Here is an 8,527-nt window from a genome sequence, read left to right on the forward strand (position 1 = left end):
AATCTTCTTGGGCAGGTGGAGAAATCAAGTATGTGTTACACAAAATAGAATCAATTGATGAGGCAAACTTGGGATATAACTACAACATAGTTGGGGGAGTTGGGTTTCCAGACACAGTAGAGAAGATATCTATTGAAACCAAATTGTTTGAAGGACCCAATGGAGGATCAATTGGAAAGGTCACTACTAACATTCTAACCATAGGAGATGCTCAACCCAAGGAAGAAGAGGGCAAGGCTGCCAAGGCAAGAGTAGAGATGGCAATAAAAACTGAACCCGTGGGTACCCGTCCGAACCCAACCCGAATTTAACGGGGAAAACCCGTTGTGACTGGATTCGGGTTTGGGTAAAACCCGATCCCAATTTTCGGGTTCGGGTTCAGGTTTGGTACAACTAATACCCTACCCCGAACCTACCCCAAACCTGTTAGATATAATACTAGGCATACCTAAAGTCCTAAATTAGAAATAGAAATAGTCAAATAGTAGCCTGCGTGAACACTCAAAGTCTGAAACCTAAAGTCACACTCTCTTCTATAGCAAGGTGGCATGCATAGTGGCAATCCTCAAGGTGATTAGGTGAGTCTTTCGTGTTCATCTTCTTTCATTAAGTTGAGTGTTTGTAGCCCTAACTCTGAAAGTTTTGGTGAGGTGCTAATTTCTCCAATGGCTTCTCGTTACAGATCTGTTTCACGGCCAGCTTTCTCTCTCATTAAATCCACCTTCACTAAACCCTGGAGTTTGATATCTTCAATAACTTTTTGTTGTTTCTTATCTGTAAGAAATTTTTGCTCTTCATGTATATCATTATATGTTCTGTTTTACTCTTATATTTTGTGTCAATCCCATAAATACTCATAGCTTTGAATGTAAATAGCATCTTATCTCTTGGTTCTTCAGAATTTTGCTTTCGGAAAATCGGAATCTGTTTTCAAAATTGAATTTTGGTAGTAGAAACAAACAATATGGTTTGGGGTTTGGAAATCCTATGCTAGCTGGTTAGTTTTTTTTATTCTCTAGCGTGGAAAAACACTGATTTTGTCTGATAGTGGTTTAGGACTTTAGGTTAAGGTAAACATTGTAAGCTTTTATTTATGTAATCAAGGAGAGTTCTATGCTGCAATTGAAATTTTATTTATTGTCAATGCTCTATGCTTTCGAGTTTAAGTTATTCTGGAAGTCTCAACTATATCTACCTGTGAAATTGTAATGCATAATGAATTCAGTGATTAAATATGTGTTTGCTAATATGTGTAAATCTGTTTTTTTCTTCTAATTGTTTTATTATTTATTCAATTAGGGAGAATGAATATAGTAAACAGAACAGATATGGATGTGGTTGGTACCCAACATGCTTCACAAGGAAGTTTACAACAAGTAAATGTGGAAGGCACTTCTAATACTACACCTGAACAATATCATATTGGACAAGATGACAATATAGAATCAACAACACAACCTACATCAAAGAGGCATAGAAGTGTGGTGTGGGAGCATTATGAAAAGATTAAAGTGGACGGAGTAGACAAGGCTGAGTGCAAATATTGTAAGAAAAAAATCGGAGGGGGTTCAAAGAATGGAACAAAGCACTTGCACAACCATATGGAGTTGTGTGTTCAAAAAAAGATTATGAGAGAGGCAATAACAAAGGACAATCATTTCTAATGCTTAAAGACTCACAAGGTAAGCAAGAGTTAGGAGTTGGAACTTATGATGCAGAAAATACAAAAAAGGAACTCGCGAGCGCAATTATTATGCACGATTATCCACTATCAATAGTGGACCATGTTGGTTTTAGATGGTACTCAGCTTCCCTCCAACCATTGTTTCAAGTTCCTTCTCGAAACACCATCAAGAATGAGATATTGAAAGTGTATGATTTCGAGAGAGAATGTCCAATGAAGATGTTGGATAGTCATGAAGGGAGAGTGGCCATTACCTCAGATATGTGGACCTCAAGTAATCAAAAGAGGGGTTACATGGCAGTCACAACTCACTATATTGATTGCTCTTGGACTTTACAAAGTCGAATCTTGAGGTAATTATATTTATAATTCAATTTATTTACAATTTTTCATGGAAAAATTATTGAATGTGAATATTGTTATTTTAGGTTCATTTATGTTCCTGCCCCTCACACTAGTGATATACTTTGTCATGCGCTCGTTGAATGCTTTATGGATTGGAACATTGACACAAAAATATCAACTATTACTCTAGATAATTGTACCACAAATGATGATATGATTCCAAAAATTAAGGATAAATTGCGGTTGGGAAATTTGTTGAGGGATGGGTCTTTACTTCATATGCGTTGTTGTGCACATATCCTAAATTTAATAGTTAAAGATGGATTAAAAGTTGTGAAAGATAGGATAGAAAAGATTCGAGATAGTGTAGCATATTGGAACGCTACACCAAAAAGGAGCGAAAAGTTTGAGGAGACTGCTAAACAATTGCGAGTTCCTTATACTAGAAAGTTAATTTTATATTGTCCAACTAGATGGAATTCAAATTACAAAATGCTCGAGGTTGCCATATCGTATAAGGATGTATGTAATCGGTTAAATCAATGTGACACCCAATATACTTGTTTGCCAAGTAATTAACAATGGTAATTTGCAGAGGATGTTTGTGAGCGACTAAAATTGTTTAGTTCTATAATCGAGATGATTTCTAGTACTAAGTATCCAACTGCCAACATATATTTTCCCAAGATTTGTCATATTAAGCTAGCAATAACTCGGTGGATTAACTCCTCTAATGAATTGATTAAAATGATGGCAGAGAAGATGATGGCCAAATTTGAAAGGTATTGGAGTGTGATTCATGATATTATGGGAGTTGCTACAGTTTTGGATCCTAGATACAAAATGGCATTACTTGAATTCTATTTTGATAAGTTGTATGACCATGATGCATTTACACAAGTAAGGAAAATCCGAGAGTTGTGTTATGATTTAGTGTCTGATTATCAACAAACAAAAAATTCGAGTGGAAGCTCTCCATTGTTAAACAGAACTGTTACTAATGATGAACCTTTGGAGGAATATGATGTGTGTATCGAGAAGAGAAGAGAAAATAGAAGCTCAAGTGTTAAAACTGAGTTGGATCATTACTTGGAGGTGGATGTTATAAAAAGAACACCGGATTTTGACATTTTAAATTGGTGGAAGACAAATGAAGTCATGTATCCAACACTTCAAGCAATTGCAAAAAATTTGTTAGCTATTCCTATTTCTAATGTAGCTTCTGAATCAGCATTCAGCACAAGTGGTCGAATATTGAGTCCTCATCACAAGTGGTTGAATATTGAATCCTCATCGTAGTCGACTTAATTGGACTACATTAGAGGCTTTGATGTGTGCTAGGAGTTGGCTATGGTCTGCTGAAAACGCTGGTAAAGTTTTAAATTATTAAAGTATTGATTCAAGTATCAGATTTAATATCTTATATTATGTAATATATTTTATCTTATCATTCTTTGTTTTCAATATTGCTAGGAAATTTGAATTTCAGTTTCGCACAAGAATATGCTACTGTTTTAAATGAAATGGAGTCTGATGATGAAGGTATTTTACATTTCACTTGTTTTAAATTATTTGTTTAATGGGTATATTTAATTTTGGTTTTTAAATCTTAATACAGCTGAAGTGATGAAGAGTAGTTTGAGTTATTATTTTGAAGATTAGTAGTTGCTGCCTGAATGTCTGCTGCATCCAGATATTGAAGAAGACTTATATTTTAGTGTACTACATCTATGGAAGAAGACTTGTTAATTGTTATTGTTACTGAATTATGCTATTGTTACTGAATTATTGTTATTGCTTCATCGAGATATCTAGTGAATATTGTTACTAAATTATGTGCTTTATTGGTTGTGGTACTGAAAATATCCATTATTTATGGTTGTGGTACTGAAAATATGCATTATTTATGTGACAGTGATGAACCTAGCATATGCTAATTGCCTAATTCATATGAAGACAGTGATGAACCTTGCATATGCTAATTCATATGCTAATTGCTTAATTCATATGATGACAGTGATGAACTTTGATATGCTAATTGCCTAATTCATATGATAACAGTGATGCTAAAGTATGCATTATTTATGGTGACAGTGATGCTAAAATGTGTATAATACACACTAATGTTCACTGCTCAGTATTTATATATTTATTTGTCGGGTTTACCCGTCGGGTTCGGGCTACCCGAAACCCGATGGGTTTGGGTTGATATTCTTATTTTCAATCCCGTTGAGTTTGGGTTCGGGTTCGGGTTTTACATTTCGGGTTCGGGATTGGGTAAGGGTAAACCCGACCCCGATCCGCCCCGTTGTCATTCCTAAGCAAGAGGCACTACGCCAGAATAGCAAAACAGCAGCGCTTAAAATTGTCATTTAACAGCGCTTTTGAGGCGCTTTCTATGTGAGTGCAGTAGTACGTAAGGTTATATTCAATAGCGTTTTTTGAAGTGCTCTAGAAAGTAGACATTTAACAACTCTCACTGAAGCAAACGCTGTTAAATGTCTACTTTCTAAATATGACAATATCTCTCAGATATTCTATCAAACACATGACAATCATGTCCAACTCCACCATAATTACAATAGATTTGTGAAATCACCAACAACTCGAGCCACATTCAACCTTAACATATTCCAAAACTATAAAATAACATATTAATAATGAGATCTTACACAAATTGTTCATTCTTTCTCCTCCGATGTGCAAGTCCTTACAGAGTGTTCCTGTGTTCCTCAATGATTAATGCAAGCTACAAATACAAATAAAAAATATCATCTCTAAACAAATTGCAAATGTTATAAAAAAATAAAAAATTAGCAGCAATTGATAAAGAATATTTACCATTACACTCAAACCTTGTGTTCTAACCAGTGAACCATAACCAAAATTCTAGAACATCATAGCTGCATAACTTCACAACAAATAAAGACTTGTTATTTATGGTGTAAATACAAACATCAAGACTGAATCAAAAAGAAATAAATGAGCTAAAATAAGATAATGATTTACCTTATATGAAGTATCGTCTTTAACAACGCTTTCTTCAATAAGAGTTGTTAAAGATAACACACCTTTAACAACACTTGCTTAAATAAGCGCGGTTAAAGATAACACCTTTAACAACGCTTATTGAAGAAGTGTTGTTAAATATATGAAGTATGATCTTTAACAAATCTTTCTTCAATAAGAGCTGTTAAAGATAACACATTTAACATCGCTTTCTTCAATGAGCACTGTTAATTCTTTTTCCGCCTTATATTTAACCACGTTCAACACATAAGTGTTGTTAAATACCAATTCTGGCATAGTGAGGTGATATTTTTTTCAAGGCCATTGAGAGTTACTTTTCTGCCCATCCTGAGTACAACTAAATTGAATTCTATCATTGAAGAAGAGCTTCCTTATATAAAGTTTCCTTCCATGTTATACATCTTGTGCTTTTAAGTTTTCCTCCTATGTAATGATTAATGATTGTTCCTCTATTCTCTTTCCTTTTTTTATGCACAAGTGTGAGATTATATGAGTTTGTATTTCATTTCATCAATAAATTAAGACAAAAAAAATTACAAGCACCTTCACAATCATGGTAGTTAAAATTGAGATTTTACTTAAGATTGAGATGGGTATGGCGAAAGTAATGCGAAAGCTTAAAATGAATATTATGGATAATTTTCATTGAATTGATCAAGGCGTGAAAATCCTTATTTATAGTATAAACTAACTGGCTAACAAACTAATAAACACATGTTGTAAAATAATTCAACATGTGTAAAATGTGTAAAAAGTGTAAAATGTTGTAGCTTTATTCTCTAATAGCCCCCTCAAGCTGGAGGGTAAATGTAAATTAACTCCAGCTTGATCATTCCATTTGATATTGTGACAATGTAATGGATCGAAATCTCGATCCTAACGTGAATGAATTTTCTCAATCACTTGATCTTGTTGTTGTTGATCTTATTGATCTTGTTATTGTTGATCTTGTTGTTGTTGATCTTATTGTTGTTGTTGATCTTGTTGTTGCTGTTGATCTTGTTGTTGATCTTATTAATCTTGTTGTTTGATCTTGTACATATACTCCTTGATGACACTTCTTTCTTCGACAACTTCCACTTCTCACAAAGTACAAAGGTGGTGCTGGTTTGGCATAATCCATAGTAGAGGCCATAGGAATAGAACAAGGGAAAAAAATTTTGATAGAGCAGAACAGAGGATCTTCAGACAAATCAAATAGAAAATTATTGCACGAAGTAAAATGATTCTCAAATTCTTCCCTTTTTTCTTCCTTTTTTTTATTTCTTCAAAAACTTCTCCGCTTTATGTCGAGTTGGCTATAACGATTGAAAAGGTGGCTATAACGATTGAAAGCAAAGGAGATGCTCAACCCAATGAAGAAGAGGGCAAGGCTGCTAAGCCAAGAGGAGATGCTTTTTTCAAGGCCATTGAGAGTTACCTTTCTGCCAATCCTAATTACAACTAAACTACTCAACTCTGGCATCGAAGAAAAGCTTTCTTATATAAAATTTTCATTCATGCTATCTATTATGTTTGTGCTTTTATATTTGCTTTCTATGTAATGATTAAAAAGTTCTCTTTTCTTTTTCTACAAAAGTCTGAGATTTTATGACTTTGTATCTTACTTCATCAATAAATTAATACAAAAAATTTACAAGCACCATATTATTAGAAATGTGATTGTTTGAAAGATTTTATATTTTATTACATATATTGAAAATCAAATTTAAGCCAAACATGAATTCTTCAAGATTGGAGATTTTATTTTTCATAACATAAACATGAAAATAACTACAATATGAAGAGTGAATATGGGATCGATGAGATCGTCGATTCAACCGACGATATGCTCCAACATGGTGATCTCACACAATCTTAGGGAGGCTTGGCCAGAACTGAGATAGGTTTATTCCGTGTAATATAGTTTTCTTCCATGCTATATTTAGTTTGTATTTTTATGTTTGCTTCCTATATAATGATCAATAAGTGCTATTCTCTTTCCTTTTTCTCCAAAATTGTCATATTCCATGAATTTGTATCTCATTTCATCAATAAATTAATATAAAAAATTATAAGCATCATCTAATTAGAAATATGATTGTTTGAAAGATTTTATATTTTATTACATATATCCCAAATCAAATTTAAGCTAGACATGAAGAAATATGAATACTTGAAGATTTTAAGTTTTCATTTTTCATAAGATAAACAAAAAATAACTACAATATGAGAAGAAGTAATGATATTTGAGAATACTAAACAAGTTTGTTACATATATTAATATACAAGAATGGAGAGCTAACTCACATAGTCATGTTGCCATATATATAAGGATTTAAGATGTTTAAATAACATTTTTATATGTGAGAAAGACTTAAAAAAACAATTATGTCTTGTATTTAAAAGTAGTAAGTAAAATTTTAAATAGTTTTAATGCTTTATAGCTAAGAACTCTATAATTTTATTTTAGAATGTGTTCTAAAATATTATATGCACGAATTTTTTACGCTGTAAATTAATCACCAACCATTTATATTTAATAATATTATTGAATTTTAAATATAAGTAATATAAGTAAGTAATGAATAATATATTATTTTTGTAGAAACTTTTATATTTACAATATATTATTTTATATGACGTTTATATGGGTTCGTTTTGTCGCATATGGTTCCTCACTATTCATCAAATTATACGACCCGGCAATAACGAATTGCTTCTAGAATTGAATATTTTTCCTGTGAAAACTCAAATCCACCTTCTTTGACCAACGATTGAAATTCTTTACACAAGACCAAAAGCTCTATTTGTTTTTCAATCATATTCATACGTGACTAATGGAACACGAGAATCAGAGGTTAGAGAAAAAATTATAGAACCTTTTTCACCAAATAATCACCTATTAAAAATTTATACTCATTGCCTAATTTAAAATTTTATTATTCCTTCAATTATTTGGTAATTAATAATTATTTATTGATCAAAAGTTGTATCATGTTTGTAAAAAGTATAATGTGATATATCATATATTTTTGTTGTAATCCATCATAATCATAATTTAATAAGAGATTTAAGAGTAAAATGGTAAACACACGCATTTATTTGAATTTAAAAACGTAGAGATTAAAAAACCTGTCATAAATAAAAAGATTTATAACTTTAGCTTTTAGCGGTGGCATGGATTTTTGTAATTTCTAATTTTACAAAAGTTATTTATTAGTCAAATGATCACTTCTTTTAAATTTAATTATGTGTCAATCTCTCAAGCCTTCATGACATGTGTCAACCTCTCATCAAAACTAAAGGTCTCTCATGACATGTGTCAATCTCTCAATCAATACTTTCCCTCCAAAACATGTCAATCTTCCATTTTTGTTCATTGTACAATTTAATTTTAATGATTAAACAAAAAAAAACTCACTCATGATATGTGTCAATCTCTCAAGCCCTCATGACATGTGTCAACCTCTCAGCAAAACTCATGAG

Source organism: Lupinus angustifolius, chromosome LG01 (genome assembly GCF_001865875.1).
Source record: "Lupinus angustifolius cultivar Tanjil chromosome LG01, LupAngTanjil_v1.0, whole genome shotgun sequence".
NCBI classification, from domain to species: domain Eukaryota; kingdom Viridiplantae; phylum Streptophyta; class Magnoliopsida; order Fabales; family Fabaceae; genus Lupinus; species Lupinus angustifolius.